The sequence below is a fragment of the Macrobrachium nipponense genome, chromosome 33 (assembly GCF_015104395.2).
Source record: "Macrobrachium nipponense isolate FS-2020 chromosome 33, ASM1510439v2, whole genome shotgun sequence".
Classification (NCBI taxonomy): Eukaryota; Metazoa; Arthropoda; class Malacostraca; order Decapoda; family Palaemonidae; genus Macrobrachium; species Macrobrachium nipponense.
In genome coordinates, this window is record NC_087219.1 from 59277829 (window position 1) to 59298808 (window position 20980).

At 36.8% G+C, this 20980-nt stretch overlaps 1 protein-coding gene across 1 annotated transcript in view; it reads left to right on the forward strand.

Annotated features, from left to right (window-relative positions):
• The first annotated feature begins 2936 nt into the window (after positions 1 to 2936).
• Positions 2937 to 20980, forward strand: part of LOC135203219 (tetraspanin-9-like) — a 97056-nt gene continuing 79012 nt past the window's right edge. Inside the window, exon 1 of the mRNA XM_064232977.1 lies at positions 2937 to 3164. The gene's annotated coding sequence lies outside the window, so the exon portion shown is untranslated. The remainder of the gene's footprint in view (positions 3165 to 20980) is intronic.

Below are 20980 nucleotides of genomic sequence, written 5' to 3' on the forward strand. Positions count from 1 at the left end.
GGGCCTAACATTACCATAGAAGCCACCGGCACCGCTCTTTTCACATTATCCGGGTACGACCCGACCACATCGCACACTTCCTGAGAATCAACGTTGTCTAAATACCGGTGATATTATCACTCGTTGATTAATAATACCGACGACAATAGCGAAACAATCACTTGCTGACAATCACTACTGAATATTCCGTGAGATGATTGGCTCTCACGTTGCAATAACAAAAGCGTTGATTGGTTGGACGGCCGCTTGGCACACAACGTTAGTCTAATTGATAGCTGTTCCATACAACGGCGCTCCAGAACTTGATGTGAAGATTGGCTGGTCCACCACATGGTATACAACATTATTCTCGGTGATGGAAATTTGTCATATTCATCCAGAAATATGGTACGCAGTCCCTCGCGTTGGGCGGAAACCTCTTTACATTAAAAGCAATTTTTTTTTTTACAAGAGACGGTTACAGCGTCTTTATGCCACAGGTTTCTCGAATGTCTCCCGAACGGATGCTCGTTCTAAAGCGAATTTCGTTGGAAATAGCGCATAACGTTTTTTTTCGAAATGACAGACTATATGTGTGTGTGTGTGTGTGTGTGTGTGTGTAGCTAGACAGACAGTTAAGCACACAAAGCCAACCTTGAAGACGAAATGAATCAATTCAAAGTACGGTAAGTTTTCATCTACCTACTTGCAGCATACCGATGTAAGATTTAATAACAATTACCGTTGAAGAGAGAGAGAGAGAGAGAGAGAGAGAGAGAGAGAGAGAGAGATTCCGGAATGCACAACGAAGTTCAAAGGTTACAACTCAAGGGAGAAAACACTGAATGTATCAATACATTGAGAAAACCTTTGCAGTTCAAATGCTATTCAAAAGAGAGAGAGAGAGAGAGATGATGGGGGGGGGGGGATAGGTTGTCGAGAAGAACAGTGAATGTATGGTGAAGGAGCTCCATGCGACGCTGGATAAAGCAAGAAAAAGCAAAACAAAAGGCCGCAAGGTGCATATGTCATAAATACAAAAGTTATTCAGGCATTGGTGCAGTACTGCACTTTCGTATATATATATATATATATATATATATATATATATATATATATATATATATCTATATATATAGATATAATATCTATGTATTATATGTGAATAATTATCACATCGAACCGTGATTCATTAATATATCATTCGAGCTACAAATGTCCTTTAATATCTAAATTCGCTCTACCTCGGAATTGATATATTTTCATATATGTACCGAAGGGGAATTTTTTAGTTGATAATAATCTCGTCCCCACATGGGATCGAACCACCACTTGGACGGTGGTTCGATCCCATGTGGGGCGGAATTATTATCAACTAAAAATTCCCCTTCGGTACATATATGAAAATATATCAATTCCGAGGTAGAGCGAATTTAGATATTGAAGGACATTTGTAGCTCGAATGATATATGTATTATATATATATATATATATATGATATTACATAAAATAAAATATGTATTATATATATATATAATATATATATATATTTATATAAAATATATATATATATATATATATATATATATATATATATATATATATATATATATATATATATATATATATATACATAACATCCCGTGAGCCATTGAAGTAAAGGCATAACCTTTCCTTTGCTTTTCTTTCCAACATATTTTATTCTTACTGAAGGACATGTAACAAGGAGAGAGAGAGAGAGAGAGAGAGGAGAGGCGGGAAGGGAGGGGGGTTACATAGTGAGGCAAAGAAAGGGAGGGAACACGTTCCTACTTCTTCTTTAATGCTGGTGCTTATTTTCAAGTTTTTACTATCTCCACCTTGACGGGTCCTTGAAAACAACAATGATTATCGTTTGTTAACATTCGCGACTTGTTCAGCATCTCCATCACGTTCTCTAGTTAATTTTTCTTCATAGAGGGTGAATCGTTTTTATGTTACGAAGTTGCACTAAACTCCATACAAACTATGGAATATCCTCGTCATTCGACATAAAAAAAAGGGACAGAGACAGTATTATTTATTTATTTATTTATTTATTTATTTATTTATTTATTTATTTATTCGTTAAGCAGGCTCTGTTCCATCCTACGGGGACGCGTTCAGTGGGGTCGACTCAATTAATAACCTCATTCTGCTGGACAGCTAAAATCAGTTTCAACGCCGCATACCCTTAACTCTCTCTCTCTCTCTCTCTGATACGTCTCAAGGATGTCCTCCAAGATCCAAGAGTGCCGAGTGTGAGAATATCTCACAGGCACCGTTTGCACAAAGTAATGCTGACAATAGAAATTGCTTACTCAATTGTTGGATAACTTTAACAGAGCGTGACGATCTTTCGGGAAACTGTTTGTCTTTTGACCTGTTTTCTTGCCCGCTCTCACTTTTCAAATCCGTCCTATTTGTTCCTACGATTTCGTCATTTTCATTTTTTTTGCTGTATTTTACAATTGGGATTAGTCTTATAACTTAACCAGGAAAAACTTCTGCACTTAGAATTCTGAATACAATGCATCTTTGGTTCATTTGTTAACACAAATGCATAAATGTTGACCATATTTAGTTGAAAGGGGCAAAGCTTAGCATCCAGTTTTGAATTTGGTGATGGATTTTGGACACTCGTTAAGAATATTAAAAAATCAGCAAGAAGAATGGTCCGGATTCATCTGAAATTTTCTTGATTCCCGTTGACCTTGTCTGCCTCTCCATCTCGGAACACTTCACATGAATGCCATGATAACTTTCCTTCGATCACTTACGGCGAGTTCAGTCATTCATTAACCTTCAAAATCGAGCCCGAAAATTGCTCTGGCCGGACTCTATCCGTGACGTCATGACGAGGGTGTGACGTCATCTCGCTGAGCATTGTGGGAAGTCGTCAACCCTTGCTGCTCTCCGTAAGTATACAACAGCAGTCTTGTCCGAGCAGTGAGACGGAGTGGAGATCTAGTGGCCCCGTGTGTCTGTCGTCTTCTATCTTGAATCTCGATTGAACGCGATCTCGTAACTTAAAATTATCTTGTGTGAATTACTTTAGAATCGTGTGATTTATAAGAACTGTCAGCCAGCAAGAGAATCAGCCCACACCTTGTGCTAAGTGGCGGACGGGAAAATAACTGGTTTAAAGTCTTCTGTCAAGTGAGAAGGTAAGATTTCTTCTTCTTCCATTTTAGTTTGTTGCCTTTAAACTTGCTCTGCTTGCTTAAAAGAGAAGGATGCCAAAAAATGTGGCGTGCTCACTAATAACGGGAAAATATCCCCCATGTGAAAATTATGTATAGTATCGGTATTTGTACACGCCCACAACTATAGTACCCAACCACTGTTTATGTGTGCGTGCGAGCGCGCGTTTGAGCGAGTAGTATAACTACTACCTGGAATTAGTAAAGGTTATATAGCATTCTATTACCTGTTCGCTCTTCGAAGAAATTGTCCTGGTTTTATTAGGTCGCCAGGTATGAAGCGCCCGAGGACCCTGGTTCTGGAAAAATAGATTATTTTAGGCTTACGGAAGGACTCCAGCGGCGATATGTTAGGCCTATGTCAGACTCGCATGTAATCAGCCATTCTTTGTAATTAGTAGTAGTAGTATATAGAAGTAGATTTTTTAATAATGCTCATAGTTGTATAAGCCCAACGAAGGTGTTACTTATTTTGGCTTGCTATGTGAGTTATTAAACTCTGAGATTTGTGATGAAGGCTCATGCTAGCACGGACTCTTGCTTTTTCAAAAATACCTAGTAGTAGATCTTTTTTTTAAGACTGCCTCGTTTGTCTGTCTGAATGAAAGCTTATGTCTGTTGTTATGGGTATCAGTGGTATTTATCGAGCTCATAACACTGTTCAGTGACTTGCCTAAATCCCTCGGCTACTAAGCTATACCTAGATTTTTTCTTGCACTTGGTGGCCCAAACCATTATTTATGGCCTTTTTTTTCATTTAAAATGCATGCTTATCATTCCCTTCATGACTGATTAATTCTTTTGTCCATTTGAACATACAAGGTATTAGTGAGGGGGTATTTTAAACTGAAGGTCTGGTTAGGTCATAGTGGTGTAGTGTTCAAACTGGTAATTATCTGCAGAAGACCTAAATATGGCGACAAAATGACGTGAGAAAAAAGTAAGAACTGTCATATAAAGACAGTTTTCGGTCTTGAAGCTAATCATCGTCTTTGGCATTAATGTCTAAAATGTAACGAAACTTTCGATGAGGTCGCCTTGTATTCTGAGCCTTCTTTTCATATATTCTCTTGAAACACAAAGCTTCCGTGTTAAGGCGAATCAGAGAACATGTTTATATAACCACAACCGTCGTATTTTTTTGGATCGTCGTAAAAAAAATATAAAAGGACCAAGTTTCCTCAAATTTAAGTTGAGTATTTTCATGGTTTCAATGAAGAATCTCTGGTTCAGCCTTTTGAATAGAATAAAGTGTATTTCTTAAAATGATTGTACTACAAATGTAATTATCATCCATATATAAGTATTATCCATATGTAAGTATCATCCATATGTAAGTATCAAGACATGTTGCAACGTATAGTTAAAGACGTAACGTTCTTAATGATCATATTCATAATTGTTAAAATCGCTTTGGTAATTGTAGTTCTCCGGTATTTTCGTAGGAAAAATATAATAAATTTAAAGATTTTGGTGGTAACCACAGCTTACAGTGCGTCACTAGGGTCTAATGTTGCTGCCAATACTTGCCTTGCTGTTCACTGTCAAAAATAGCTCGTTATTAATTTACTTATGGCAGGGTGTTTGGCTCCCCCTCTTTTCTGTCTTGCTTATCAGTCGCAGCTATTGAATCGTCATTGAGACTAGGGTAGCCCAGTTGCGCTGCCTGATGTAAGTAAATGTATGAGTTGAGAAATTCTCTCTCTCTCTCTCTCTCTCTCTCTCTCTCTCGCTCTCTGCTCCATCCATCTCTCTCTCTCCATCTATATATATATATATATATATATATATTATAAAATATATATATATATATATATATATATATATATATATATATTTACAGAGAGAAAATATTATATCTGTGTGTGTTGTGGCTACTACTTTTAAAAATAAGTTTCTTCACATTCATAAAATGCACGATTGCCAATGAATATATTTACAACTATAAGCTCTCTCTCTCTCTCTCTCTCTCTCTCCCTCTCTCTCTCTCTATATATATATATATATATATATATATATATATATATATATAGAGAGAGAGAGAGAGAGAGAGAGAGAGAGGGGGGGGGGGGGGGGCTTATAGTTGTAAATATATTCATTGGCAATCGTGCATTTTATGAATGTGAAGAAACTTATTTTTAAAAGTAGCAGCACAACACACAGATAATATATTTCTCTCTGTAAATATATATATATATATATATATATATATATATATATATATAGTAGAGAGAGAGAGAGAGAGAGAGAGAGAGAGAATTTCTCAACTCATACATTTACTTACTCATCCGGCAGCGCAACTGGGCTACCCTAGTCTCAATGACGATTCAATAGCTGCGACTGATAAGCAAGACAGAAAAGAGGGGGAGCCAAACACCCTGCCATAAGTAAATTAATAACGAGCTATTTTTGACAGTGAACAGCAAGGCAAGTATTGGCAGCAACATTAGACCCTAGTGACGCACTGTAAGCTGTGGTTACCACAAAATCTTTAAATTTATTATATTTTTCCTACGAAAATACCGGAGAACTACAATTACCAAAGCGTTTATTTATATATATACCAAAGCGATTTATATATATATATATATATATATATATATATATATATATATATATATATATAGAGAGAGAGAGAGAGAGAGAGAGAGAGAGAGAGAGAGAGAGAGAGATTGGTAAATCGTACATTTTATGAATATGAAGAAGCTTCTTCTTTTTTTTTTTATTTAAGTACTGACACAATACATTTTGCCACACGATTTGCTAGCAACAAACGAATAATTACGTTTGAAAAGCTAAATGCCATTTACAACTTAATAATGTTCAAAACTCAGGCATAAGTCCGCACCGTAAGAACGTGCTTGCTATTCTTACTAAACCGACTTGTGTGTGAGTGTTTGTTTGTTGTTAGTTTTTTTTTTGTTTTTTCAGCATATTAGACTTCTAAATGGTATTTAGCTTCACAGTTGTAATCATTCTCCAGGATATTGAGCCGTCAGCTTTGTGTAGAACGAATATTTTGTATAAGATGTATATAAAAACTTTAATATACACATATACTTTATACACACACACACACACAGTTTTTTATCCATTGACATTCTTTCTTCCATCTTACTTTCCACCCACTTCTAACACTTTCTTAGTACTACTGCGAGGTTTTCCTTCTGTTACACCTTTGTAACCTCATGCTCTAAATTTTCCTATCGGAACTGAATGACCTCATGGGTCCCGGCACTTGCCGTCGGCCTAAATTGTATCTCTCTCTCTCTCTCTCTCTCTCTCTCTCTCTCTCTCTCTCTCTCTGAAGCAGTGTTTGACTTTACGTTTACGTTTGTTAAACATATTATAGGTATATTCTTTAATTGTTTACATCAGTTGCTGTTTACTTTTATATTGTTTCCATGTTGCTCTCAATATTAGGTCTTTTGACATATATATTCCCTTCGCTGTAATTTATAAGAGTATCATGAATCACTAATTGCAAAGAATAAAGACACTTGTCCCTGTACCAAGAGGCAAAAACTCGATTAGCCAGAAATGAATACGAACTCGTCAGTATAAAAAACAAAAAAAAAAAAATAAAAACAAAAGGTCCGCTACTCCCCCCCCCCCCCCCTCTCTCTCTCTCTCTCTCTCTCTCTCTCTCTCTCTCTCTCTCTCTCTCTCTCTCTCTCATGCGACTTGAAAATATGTAAACCGGTATAATCAATGATTTAATGAATGTCCGGTTGAGAGGCTCAATTTTCATTTGTAACACATAGAGTAACTATTACCAGTTACCTATTCAAACCAATCTGAAGGCAATTGGCTGCTTCCTCATTGTTAAAAAAGTTGAAAGTTGCGTGACAAACGCATTTCTGCAACCATGCCGATAGTCATGTTCCGAGGTGGCCATCCCTTCCTCACCATCGTAGTACAAGTAAGTATATGGCTGATGCCCTCCAAATGAGGATTGCGAAGAAGGTAACCAAATACAAAACAGTCGCTTTACCATCAATCATGGTGTCTGTCGTTCTACTACTCCACCATACATTCAGACCTTTCTCGCTAATAACCATTTACAGTATATACCACTACCAGAGAGAGAGATGAGCAGATCAATGCATAGATAAATCAGTTAACTGGTAGGTAACAACCGAGTGAAATGTAGATAGATACAACAATGTAAATTATTATTAGATAGAAAACGTACAAATTATGTTTAAACTGAAGCAACTTTCAGAGAGAGAGAGATATATGAGCGGATCAATGCATAAATAAGGTTGTTACTGTAAATTATTATTAGATAGATAGAAAACGTACAATTTATGTTTAAACTGAAGCTACTTTCAGAGAGATATGGGCGGATCAATGGATAAATAAATCAGTCAACTGGCAGGTAACAACCGAGTGAATCCTTAGATATAGTATATAACTACGTAAATTATTATTAGATAAAAAGAAAAAATCATGCAAAATAAGTTTAAACTTAAGCAAATTTCAGAGAGAAGAGGAGGGGCAGGTTGGGGAAGGTATATATAGAAGGAGGGGGTGGAGATGGTGAGAGAGGGTAGGCGGAGCTTTCTTTTATACTGTTGTGGTGTGGTTGGTATGGTGTTTGCTTCCCACCTCGGTGGTCGGAGGTTCGATTCTCGGCCATTCCACTGAGGAGCGAGAGATATGTATTTCTGGTGATAGAAGTTCACTCTCGGCGTGGTTCGGAAGTCACGTAAAGCCGTTGGTCCCGTTGCTGAATAACCACTGGTTCCATGCAACGTAAAAACACCATACAAACAAACATTTCTGGGTAATTGAGTTTTTGCCTCTTGGCACAGGGACAATTGTCTATTCTTTACAATTAGTGATTCATGATACTGTTATGAATTACGGCACTGGGTGTCATACACTACAGCAAAATCTCGTACTGATACGAGTGTTCGTTACAGAGTTATTGCCCAAAAACGTGCTTGCACTGTCTGTGAAACCCATTGCAGGTAAGGTTTGGCTTTTGCGCGGGATAAGAGAGATCAACCATTGACTGGTTAACAGTTTGACTTGGGAGTTGAATTTCACTCCACTTACGTGATGCCGTACAGATAAACTAGCCCGTCATGCCTCGAGAGAACAAAAAATAGGTAGGGTTGTACAGAAAACCGAACGAAGTTATGGTATAGTAACGCAGTCGCTACAGTAGGCTGATGGAAATATATTGTGTTCGCATGGGTTTAGATCCAATGCGATATAAGGATTTTGTTCTGCCATTCATATTCATTGACCTGTGGATGTTAGGCCTAACGTTTTCAGCCATCTTTATATCTTTCATGCCCCCCCCCCCCTCCCCACTTTTTCACTGAGTCTTCAGCGTTGGGGCAGCCTGCCACAACAGTGAGGAATCACTGAATTAAAGTGATTACATTGTAGTAATGGGTGTCGGCCACGCACTCTTATTTAGGCCTAATCAACTAAATGGAGTTCGCCGTTTATCTATTGCGAATGTTCATGTAAGGATAATTCTTATAAATTTAATTACTGGGCGAGGTGAGCAATCCTCTGATATGGCCGGACCAGTGGTCTTTTATTTTCTATAACTTCTGGACTGGTCGTTTCCCAAAATGTGACTCTAAATACCGCCTACCCTGGTACCACCAGCTGCATGGCATTATTCCTTGCGGTGTCCTAAGTCGAATGTTACACAAAGGCGTTGCTTTTTGGTGTTCTGTAGACTTAATTTGTTAAACCCATGCGGGCTTTTTTCCTTTGATTCAAGGCAACTTTTACACGTGGATTTTTTTGGGGGGTTTCATGATGAAGTTATTCTTTCGGTTATTTCTTATTCTCCTGAATATAATGATAGTGTACATTTGACAGCTAGAATGGAGTACGCCTTATAAATCTCGGAATGTTGCACCATTTTGTAAAAACACATGAGTTCGCAGGTCTTAATTGCGCATTCGGTGGAGTGGGACCGGCGAGAGAAAGAGAGAGAGAGAGAGAGAGAAAACAAACTCAAACGACTGTTCAACGTGGCGTTCCGTTTTGAATCACAACCGCCACAAGTGTTAACGTACGTCATGATATATTACCACCTTTAATCGGTTGCAACTGAACGGATGGCGACGTGGCATATGCGTATGAGAACCTCATGTTTGGCTGAAGATCAACGTTTCCCATAATCGTTTGGCTTATTGTGATATCCATTTCATCAGTAACATAGTTGAATTTTTTTCTATACAAGATCCCTCACACGTATAAATCACCAATACCGATTCGTATTGATAATGTAGCTTTGCAAGTACAAAAAAAAAGACAAGCTTGTATCAAGCTACTCATATCAAGCTCAAACGAAAGATTGGCTTTCGATAATTAGTACGTTTTATCCAACCTCGCAGGTCACAAGGTTTCCTTATCATTCAAACCGTATTCTATGTAGTTTCACGACATGAATATTTAGATAACTTTATATCTACGTCCGTAAACTGGAAAAATGGCTTCTTTATTTTAATGTTGACTGCTAGAGCACGAAGCATTGACAAGCGGACGATATGTGTATGCAATTAATTCGCCATATATTTGGTTTTGCTGGCCCTCGGAAATACACGCTCATATCATATCAGTCAAAATTACCTAATTTTTGTAAACATTATATATTCATTCTCTCGAGGCAATGTTCCAGTGTCTTACTTAAAAAAAAAAGTTAGGCAAGCTTTTATGACTCATTGTATTGCCTATGTCAGCCATACACAGAGTGACGGGAACTCAATGAAATTGCCAAGTCACTGAGCTACTTTAACGATTTGTGTGATTAATAAAAAAAGATACCTATATGTAAATATGCTAAGTATTCTGAAAATCAAACCACGATACCATTGCCATGCATTACCAGGAATGTTCCGCCTTCCAGCCAAACTTGCAGTGGTTATTCATTTCACCTACCTCGGATTGCCTCGTAGACAATGATTTCATGCTATTTCGGATATTAACCTACTCATGTAATTAACGTGGGGGAAATTACAAAATATTCAATTCGCACTTGCTTAGCCCGATGGGGCCTTTTGTTTACCTACCGTGAGATGTAACAATTACTGTAATCAATAATTGTTTGACCCTGTGGTAGGGGTGTAAGAATACTACAACCGTAGGTCCTGCGTGTCATAAAAGGCAAATGAAAGGACAGCTGCAGCCTTGCAGTCTTACTTTTTAGTAAGAGGCAAGGCCCAGCGCCAATAACTGTGGAAACTGCTGCCTTGCAGGTGGACTTTTTAGTCAAAGGCTAGGCCCACCACCAATAATTGTGGACTGCTGCCTTTCAGTCCTAATTTTTAGTAAAAGGCCCCACCGCCAATGATTGTTGAAACTGCTGCAATGCAGTCTTAAATTTTAGTAAAAGGCTAGGCCCACCGCTAGTATCTGTGGAAACTGCTTCCTTGCAGTCTTAAATTTTAGTAAAAGGCTAGGCCCACCACTAATGTCTGGAAACTGCTGCCTTGTAGGTGGACTTTTTAGTTAAAGGCTAGGTCCACTGCCAATCAATAACTGGGATTGATAACAGCAAGGGCAGTGGTGGTAGAAACCCCTTTGCCAAACAATAAACCATGCTTGATGCTAGGGAGGCAGTGGAGAAGCCACATCAGGCAACTGACCCCTTAATGTAGAGATAACGGTGGGAAAGCAGAAGAGATGTAACAATTATTGCAAGCTTATCTTTCGTTTTCGATGTGCGTGCCTCCGACTACTTTATGTAACTTGAGGTTAAACTAGACTTTGACAAAGGTGGATACATAACAGTTAAAACCGAAATACTCTACATCTCGATCACAACAAGCCACCAAAATCAGAAACATTGATTTCAGCCAATCACGAGCGAGCTATGCGTATGCCGCATCTACCTAAAACTTACTATGTTGGGGAGTGGACGGATGGGATGAAATTGACTATTATTATTATGGTTTTCTTTTGGCTCGCTTCAATGTCACCGAGTTACATATACCTTCAGTTCGGAATGATGGTTAACACGATCTTTGATGACGTGTTTGCAGCGGTACTGAACGGTGCCAATAGTTTACATACTATTAGTCTTCATGTCGTTTTTCTATTTTTTCTTTGATTTAATCATGGTAATTTGCTTCTTTTTGCATTGTTAAAGCAACTGGGTGTTCGTGGGGCAGCTGGACAATATATTTCTAGTTCGAATTCGTCATGGAACCGAGAGATATGCCTGAGTCATGCAGTTTGATGACGCTGATGAAGCAATCAGCATTCATGAAGTATCAGTCTTTTGTAGTGTTTGTGAACACAACTTTCCCGCGGATTCCTGATGCTTAGCTGGAGAGAATCTCTGGAAACTAGGACCTGTCGCTCGAGTCGTCATTGTTTGAGGACTCTCTCTCTCTCTCTCTCTCTCTCTCTCTCTCTCTCTCTCTCTCTCTCTCTTTTCTTGAGTTCTTAGGCTACGGTATGGAAGCGATGCCTTCGCATTTATTATCCTCCAGTTAGGGGTCAGGTTTTGACTGCATAGCATGGTTGGCAAAAAAAACTTCATTTTTTTATTGAAAAAATCCAACCCCGGCGGGTTTGTTCGGGTTTTATTGGGGAAAATGATGTTTTTAATGGGAATTTTTTTTTTTTTACAGTTTACTAGTTCCATATATATTTTCTGTTTCCTTATTGATTCTTTACCTTTACTATTTAAATTCTAGTAATATTGATATGCCCTCAGTTGTATTTCAGCTATCTACTTATAATCATTGAAAAATATTATACTTATAATCCTTGAAAAATGAAGAGAAAAATATAAAAATAAGTTGAACGGACATGCAGGTCCCTTACTAAGTAAAAGATCGTTTCCCGAGACCGATTTTAATTATATAAGTCCAGTCTGTACCAGTATTACAGTCCCGTATCTTAAGGGTTAAGTCACACCATGACCAGGTTTGTGTATACATATATATATGGTAATTAAGACTTCTTTAGCTTAGGCCTACTATGGAAAGTTATGGAAACTGAAATCCCAAGTTTTTGACAACAACTCTTATTATACAATTTTTCCTCCATTATCATTCATCTATTGAATAATTTATTTATCATCATTTGCTTATAAGTCGCATGTAATTACAGGATGACGTGGGTTTTAAGTTGCATACTTGCTGTCTTGTAGTGTCTAACAAGTATTCTGACTACTTTAAAATTATTTAATCTACTTTACTATACAATTACAAAGCAGTAAAGTACTATAGTTAAGGTTTGTTTGCCTGCCATGCCACTTTACCTACATAAAACAAGATACAACATGTAAGATGATGTAACAGTAAAGAGAAACCACAAAGCCAAATGCCTTAAGTACCGTCGGCCAACGAAGAATTGGCGTAGTTTCTTTATTCATTGCTCGTTATGGAAATATTGCCATATGCAGGTGCCAGATTATTTACTTAACAATAAATAACATTTCCTTTCTAAGGTGCTATACTTGAAATAAATTACATTAGAATTGAGTAGACTTATTCAACGTATTAAAGATAATTATTTTGCACAGTAATGAGAATATATGCCGATGGGTCCATGAATTCTAATTTTATTCTCAACTCTAGTAATAGCATAAGTCTTGAAGTTGGCTTTGCTGCCGTTTGAGTCTTGACCCAACGTATCGTACTGCACAGGGGTGTTGTCATTTCATCTCCTACAGCCGATAAATAATACATTAAGGCATTAACATTCTTTAATAACGATGTTTAATTAAACTAATTTTGTCCTTTGATCAATGAAATAATTTGCATGACACATTTAGTGGGCCTTAATTGGACATCTCATTTCCACACATAATTAGCCTAGGTCTATTTTCAGCACACACACACACACACACACACACATATATATATATATATATATAATATATATATATAGATTATATATATATATATATATATATATATATATATATATATATATCAATCTGCTTTATTTTATTCTTCCCGTTATTCTTGTTTTATTGGCCATGTTCTCCTTTTCTCTTATCACTTTCATAATTGCTTAACATAATTCAAAGTCAAAAATCAATTAAAAAATCAAACGAATATAATTCATTCTTTTATTTTGATCGAATTCCTTCCATAATATTATCATCCTGTTTCATCTGGACATGTTGGAAAGCTTTGGGAGTCAAAACTGACGAATTCATTAAGAAAGGCTTATTTTTATTAAAGCTTTCTTAGGTTCTTTCTGTAGCTATTCACTTCTTCTAAACAGAACTTAATTAAAATTAGTTTCACATGTATGGCTAGACCTACTACCATAACCATATTATAAGTAGCTGAAAGGATGAGAAATATGAAAGGTGACGTTCTCGTTTAAGTCTATTTCATGCTTTTTTTTTTTTTTTTTTTTTTTTTTTTTTTTTTTTTTTTTTTTTGGGGGGGTTTTTTTTTTTTTTTTTTTTTTTTTTTTTAAAACCTACTGCTTTAATGAGGGGTTGCTCTTTGACAGCTATAACAATCATACAGGGTGTAAACGAGTGTTTGCAAATATTTGGAGAATGAGAGATAAAGTAACTTTGAACAGAAAATATTCTATAAACATGCATTTTAAGGCTTCCGTTGTCGGTGAGGGGAAGTTTAAAATAACCGTTATCATTAGCGATGCTCTCACACGATGGAGTTTGTAGCGAGAAGTCGGATCGAGTCGCCTGAGATGTGGAAGAGAGCGGTGGTGGCGTATAGGAGTGATGGAGGGATTAAGCCGATGTTAATTAATAAAGCGTCTCCCTATAAGATGTATTATTTAGGTTTTGAAGAAAAAAATGCATGCATAATTGAAACTGTTTCCCTCCCTGTCCGTGGTATTCACTTGCCACCGATAAAAAACAAAACAAAAGAAGAGTAAGCCTAACTTGAATCTCTCATCCATCAGTGATAAGTTTGTTTATTCATCAGACTTATTCATTAGACACCTATCAAAGATTTCAAGTGTATTTTTAAAAATCTCTTCCTCTCCATCTAAAGTATTCTTCAGACTGCAGTCATAGGCGAAGAGGTATAGTCATGATTTCCTGGTTCAGCAATATCGTGACAAGGCGCTAGAATTCAAGATCCTCAAATGAATGTTGTTCAGCAACGTTTACACTACTGTATTGTCATGATCTCTTGTGGAGCTTCGAGGAGTTCCCACCTCTAGGTCCATTTTCTAAACTTTGCCGGTCTCTAAACAATTTGATTCATCTCTGTATGATACTCTACGGTATATTAAGCTAGAATTCTTAATATCTCTCCAACAGGAACTTGCACCGAATGCAGTGCAATCATTAGCTGTCGTTCAGCGAGGGATGTTTCTTAGACCGATAAATGACACACTGACATTAGATTCCCGTGCACTTAAAAACATCAAAAGCAATACAGTGAGGTTGCATGGTTCTCACTGTTAGGTCATCAATTTTTTTTTCTTTTTGTTTTTAAATTTGATAGCATTTTGTGAGTTTCCAATGTCTTCTGTAAAATTTAACAAATGGAATAGTTCAACTACCTTCAACTTGATATTGAATTGATAATGTAAGGACTATGTTTGTGTGATACTACTAGTGATAGGTGTCTCCTATCTATTTGGTAATGTATATCAGTGGTTGTGGTATGACGTTTTTTATCACTTCGTTTCGTTCACGTCAATTCTGCTATATGGAAAATAGTTTTACACAATAACATGACATGATGTTCTAAAGATATCAGTGACTGTTTTTAACGTCATTGCATAAGATTTCTTCCATCTTTGAGAAGAAAAATAGATAAATATGGCATGGATCGTGTGTCAGGCAGGTGAACGAAAAATTATGAAACTCTCCCACCAGTTTTTTTTTTTAGTTTTTTTTTAGTTTTTTTTTTTTTTTTTTTTCCGTTCACTATGCCTGTTTTTATTATTCCACTGAAACATTTACTGCACTGGTCTCTTGTATGTTGTTATTGATAGCTTGTAGATTCTGGGACATGTGAGCTCAGTTTGAAAAATACAATAATCATAATTACAATGACTTGAAATGCGGCGGTCTATTTAAATACTGTACTGTATTAGCTCTTTGCTTAAATGCATCTTTACTATTTTTGCTTGAATAGGCCTATAAAAGTTTTAAGTTCTATACTACCCAAATCCAGCAGCAAGTTTATTTGTCTTTAGGCCTATAGTATTAAATGTAGCTAGTTTTTCATAATTACATCACTTTATAAATGTAAAATCATAACAAATACTGGATTTTCTGTTATTCCTGATATTTTATAATGTATGTGCATACTGTATACTGTAACTGTACAGTACAGTAATGCTCTGTTGCAGTCAAAAAGTTGAGACTTCAGTTTACTTAGTAGGCCTAGGCTAAATCTCAAGTCCCTATATGCCGGATCTGACCATAAATCTGACTTAAGAACAGATCTGACTTACAACAGGTCTCAGAAAATGATCTTGCTGGAGGAGACTTTCTTGTTCTGTAAATTGTAATGAACTATATTATGTATTACAAATTCAAAAAAGGGGGTTTCTAGGTATACTGTTCTACTCTTCTCTATGTATCACACTAAAATGTACACATTAGTACCATAATAATGTATTATAGAAGCAAAAAACAGCTAAAAAAGGTAAAAAAAAAAAACGCCTTTTTTTTTTAGATTAGAAAACTATTCTATTATATCTTCCATAATTTAAAGAAAAGGGTCGTAAATATATTTGTTCTACTTTCAGTTATGTATCAAACTAAAAGTTACTTAATAGAACAATGATAATGGATTATAGAAGCAGAAAACAATAGAACAATGATAATGGATTATAGAAGCAGAAAACCGCTAAAATCTTTTTAAAAACCAGCCCGGGTTTTTTAGATTGAAAAACCCAGCCCTGCCGGGCCAACGGGTATCTACCCATGCCAACCCTGCTGTATACTTAGTTGCCCTTTGTTTAGATTTGATTCATTTTTGTAGTGCTTTGTAAAGTCTTCAATAGTTGTTTAGTTCGGTATAATGTTTTCCTCTTTTTTTTCTCAGTGCTATGACAGATTTGATCATTAATATGGAGCCCGTCGTAATAAAAGAAGAAAATCAGAATGTGTATGGATTATTATGTCTATGATGAATTGAGTTTGCGGGTCTCTCAGAACGCCTTTGTTGGATTGGGCCTCTTGTAAAAAAATAAATAAATAAATAAATAAAAAGAAGGTAGCAGTTCTGAATGGATCACTGCTATCACTGTGAAGTTTCTGTTGTGTAGTCTATCGTCTTAAGACATCGAGCTGCGATTGTACAGTGTTTAAAGGACATTTTGTTTTGATTTTGAGATGAAATTTGCTTTATGGATTATGTTTTGTGGTTAATTATTATAGGTCAGGGAGGGGCCACATTCTTGTGATATTTTATCTGTATCCTGAGCTGCATAGGCTAGCTCCACTCCACTTGAGAACCTCCGTCGATGGTTAGTGGCGTCATTGCACGGCACAAGGTTTTTTTGCAGCGTCCCTATGGCCCTTAGCTGTAACCCCTTTAATTTCTTTTATTGTTCCTCCATTCACTTTGTTTGGCTTTATGTACACCCCTCCACAGGGTTTATTCCCTCTCTGGCGGGCCCTTGCACGTTTTCGAAATAAGTTGCTTCTTATATTTTATAAATATCATTTAGTGTTTTCCATCTTGCTATCCGAAGTTTTCCAGCTGCGACACCTTTCAAACCTACCTACTCTCAAATTTCTTCTCCAACGCTGAATGACCTCATAGGTCCCGTGCTTGGCCTTTGGTCTCAACTCTGTATTCCATTCCACTTGATTACCCTCTGCATTCTCTCTCTCTCTCTCTCTCTCTCTCTCTCTCTCTCTCTCTCTCTCTCTCTCTCTCTCTCTGCTTTTTACTCCTTCCCGGTCATTTTCGTTGCTCCCTGCTCCTTTTCTTCGCTCCTAAATTGATAGTCTCTTGAAAGGTACCTCCTTTATAACCTTGAGACAGTTATTCTGTTTGTTGTTCTGTATTTGTTCCTGTTGCATAGTCAGAAACGGAATGAATTTTAGTTTTTGCTTTTTTTCACTCTTGTTTTCTTATCCGGAAGCATAATGAGTAATGAGTCACGTCGGCCGTAGCCACCTTTCTTATACAAGCAGCTGCATAATTACCGGAGATGTAGGTAATATGTAGATTGGAATTTACAGGCTGCATTATGCTCTCGTATCACATCGCCCTTAGATTGTGTTGAGGGAGGATTTTTTTCTTGGAAATAACCGAACTTTTTTAATCTATATATATAAAGGCTATTGATTCTGTTGAAAATTCGTGTAGGCCATTATGGTGAACATGACCATTGGCCTTCTATCCTTATAGAAGTTATGTATATTTGTTTTGTTACTGAATGGGTCTATATCTAGACGTTAAATAAGAAATCGATTAACGCTGAAAACCGGGAGAAGTTTCGTAATTTGCGTGGAATCCACAAACGGACCGTTTGAATGACGCACGCTGAAACCAAGTACGAATTTGGTTAATCCTCCTTCGCGGAAATAAGTATTTGCACTTGAGCACACACTCATTATTTGCTCCCCCCAGGAAATAGTCACACTTGCAGAGATAGCGCCAGGCGTCCATCAACCTTCAATAAGTTTACACGACGTAGAGCAAGCAAGTCGGATTTATTTTGTTTAATCGCTAAGACTGGTCTTTCCGGAATTCTATTGACGTAATTTTACCGTCCTGTCCACTCAAGGAAACGCTTATCTCGTCGTCGCTGTAATGAAGTGAAATTTACCTAAAAAAAAAAAAAAAAAAAAAAAAAGGTGAATTCATAGCTGTTGTAAAGTTATTCTAACCTTGGGCCAATTCAGGCAGCCTGCACAGGTTAATCGTGGCATAGCGCGTGATTATGAATGTTTAAGAAGCACTTGCCGCCATTTGCTTCAATTATAGACTTGTTTCCTGTACCTTGAAAACGGAGATTTTGTGGTTGCAATAACGAGTGTCTGCTTTTAGTTTTAAAGTAGGTTGACCTTTGACGAGCCTGCCCCTACATAAGGGAGAATATTGACCATTTCCTTCGGGCCACAGTTTCTTATTGCGACAGTTGCAAAATTAAAGGTTACGTAGTTACAACCGAAGGTTGTTTTTACTTAGCGTTGAAAGGAGTTTATTATTTGCTTTCACAACACGTTAACTTCGTGCCCGTGTCATTCGATGCTACCTCATATTGAAGTTGCATTGATTATTAATAGAAAAATGATGCAGAAATCTGAAGATTAGTCTTGATTTGCGTCCTCACCTTTCGTCATTTCTTGTTTGGTGATTTTGATTGGCATAGTTTAGGTTTTAATGCTTTGATGTGATCGCGTTTGTTATGAATACTGTCATTTTAACGGCTATTTTACTGGTTTGTCGTTGTTTGTATTTAAGGGCTGTATTTTTTGGAAAATGTAAACAAACCAGTTCGATGATCTTCCTCCTCCTCAGCTTGATCCCTTATCTGGGTGGATGTTTTTAATGAATCGTTTTCGAGAAGTTTAAATTTGTTTTGGCAAATGTTTTACGGACGGATACCCTCCCTACTTATCCGAACTTGGGAAAGATAAAAAGATAATCATTGCATTTTATCTTCCGCAGTGTACTTGCCCTGTCAAAAATGACGCCAATATCTAAGACATTTTACAGATTCATGATGCTAATGATAATTGTATTAAAGATCGTTGCTCCTAATTTTCCTGGCTTAGTGTTTTTTGGCTGCCTAATATGGAGTTCATTACTTGGGGGAGACTGCTGTGCTTGCTATTTTTGTTGTTGCCATTGTTCCGTTTAAAGTAGAATCAGACTTACATTTTTTACACCGTCCGTGTTTTCGTTATGCTATTGTAAATCGTTTACTTTTTAATGCATTTCAGAACAGCAACAAGATCGCTCGTCAAGGCTGATAGATTTTCACCTCCCAAAATAACTATTTTCCCGATAATTGGTCTTAGAATTGATAACAGTTAGTGAAATGCTGTCGTTACTGGTTTTGGAAATCTTGAATTATTTTGACTGTGTGAGAAATATTGACTTGTGTCTGATCTTAACAACCCCATTTCAATTCCGAAGTCGCATCGGTTTTCTTGAATATCCTTATATATATATATATATATATATATATATATATATATATATATATATATATATATATATATATATATATATATATATATATATATATATATATATTATATATATAGAGTATAGATACAGATGGATTGACCGACAGAAAATTATAGGGGCAGTAGTTTACTGGTTTTCAGGTATGCTTATTTTGTCGTCCGATATGTACAAACGTCTGAAGTTACCTATAGCTGCAGTATAGTACGTCCATCCAACTGTATCAGCTATGACAAACATGTTGCGTCATGGATGCAGCAACGCATGTGCACTACGGCTGTGAGCTGCAAATAATGCAGAGAAGGTATAGCCAGTGGGCTAAAAATTTCTCTAAAAAGATAAGGGATACTCTATTAAAGGGTTCCCTTTAAAATACAAGCACCTGAACATGACTGAATGATGTTACAATTCTTTTTTATCAAACTGACAATTATAGCATTCTATGGAAGGATTTCTTGAGAATTCTTTCCTTTGTTTTGCTGCAAGAAAAACATCAAGGGCCACTACCATGGAGAGAAGAATGGTCAAATTATTGTTATATATACCGATGGCTGACACCCCTATACTTATACCATAGCTTCCTGAACCATCGGTCTTGGTAACAGACAATGCGTCATACCATGCCATACTAATAGAGGATAGTCATATCACCCCACATCTGCAATATCGTATAATCACAACTGGCCCACTACCAACCCATTCTCATGGTAATAAAACATACATATATAAAACATACAATTGCTTATATGAAAGATACTGCATACGATTGGCTATATGTCAGTTATTCACAACGTAAAAAGCCATATCGTAGTACTATCTTCCATTCATAAGTGTGAGAGAGAAACGAGTGGTCGGGGCTCCTTTCGTAACTCTTAGCTAAACCAAGGGCAGGTGTTCGTCTATCTACAACGAATGTTGAGGAAATTGTTAAAAGTTCAAGAGTGAATTGCCTTAATCAATAATATCTGGTACATCATTATATTGCCCATAATTACCGGAGGGTCTAAAACATGCTTTGGCGAAATACGAAGAAGATACAACTGATATATAAAAAGATATTGAAGAAAACCTATGCGACAACGGGCTTGAAATGTTAGTAATTTTGTTTCTCCTCAAGTTCATTTCTTTCCACGCCTTCCTACTTTTCTCTCCTTTTCCGCAGTACTTCCTACACTCTCGTGCTTTTCCTCTTTGCCATTTTGAGATTTTGTGTGTAAGCGGTAATGGCTTTACTAATGGCGGTCTGCTGTCAAGTTTCCTAATGGCTGTATTTATGTCTGCTGGAGTCCCTGTGCTTGTTTGGCAACGGCTCTCGCAAAATTCTCCCTTTTTCGCCGCAACGGAAAATCAGGACTTTTCTTGATCTTTTTCATCAAGGAAAAAGACAGAACAGTTCTCTGAAACTGTCACTTTGGAAATTTAAGTTAATCTCCAGTATTTTTATAACAGACAGCAGTAATCAGGTACAGTACTACTATACTTTGGTCAGAACGTGCTAGTCGTTGGACGAAGACAAGTTTTTCCTAACATAAGATTACTGGGAAATGATATTGCTATTTTATTCTTATTTATTTATTTGAGAAATTTAAATCTAAACTTGGTTCATGAACTCTTAGACGAGATACGAGTGGATTATGGTGATATATGAGGACAGACCGAGTACTAGGAATGAGGCGAAAAAGGTCC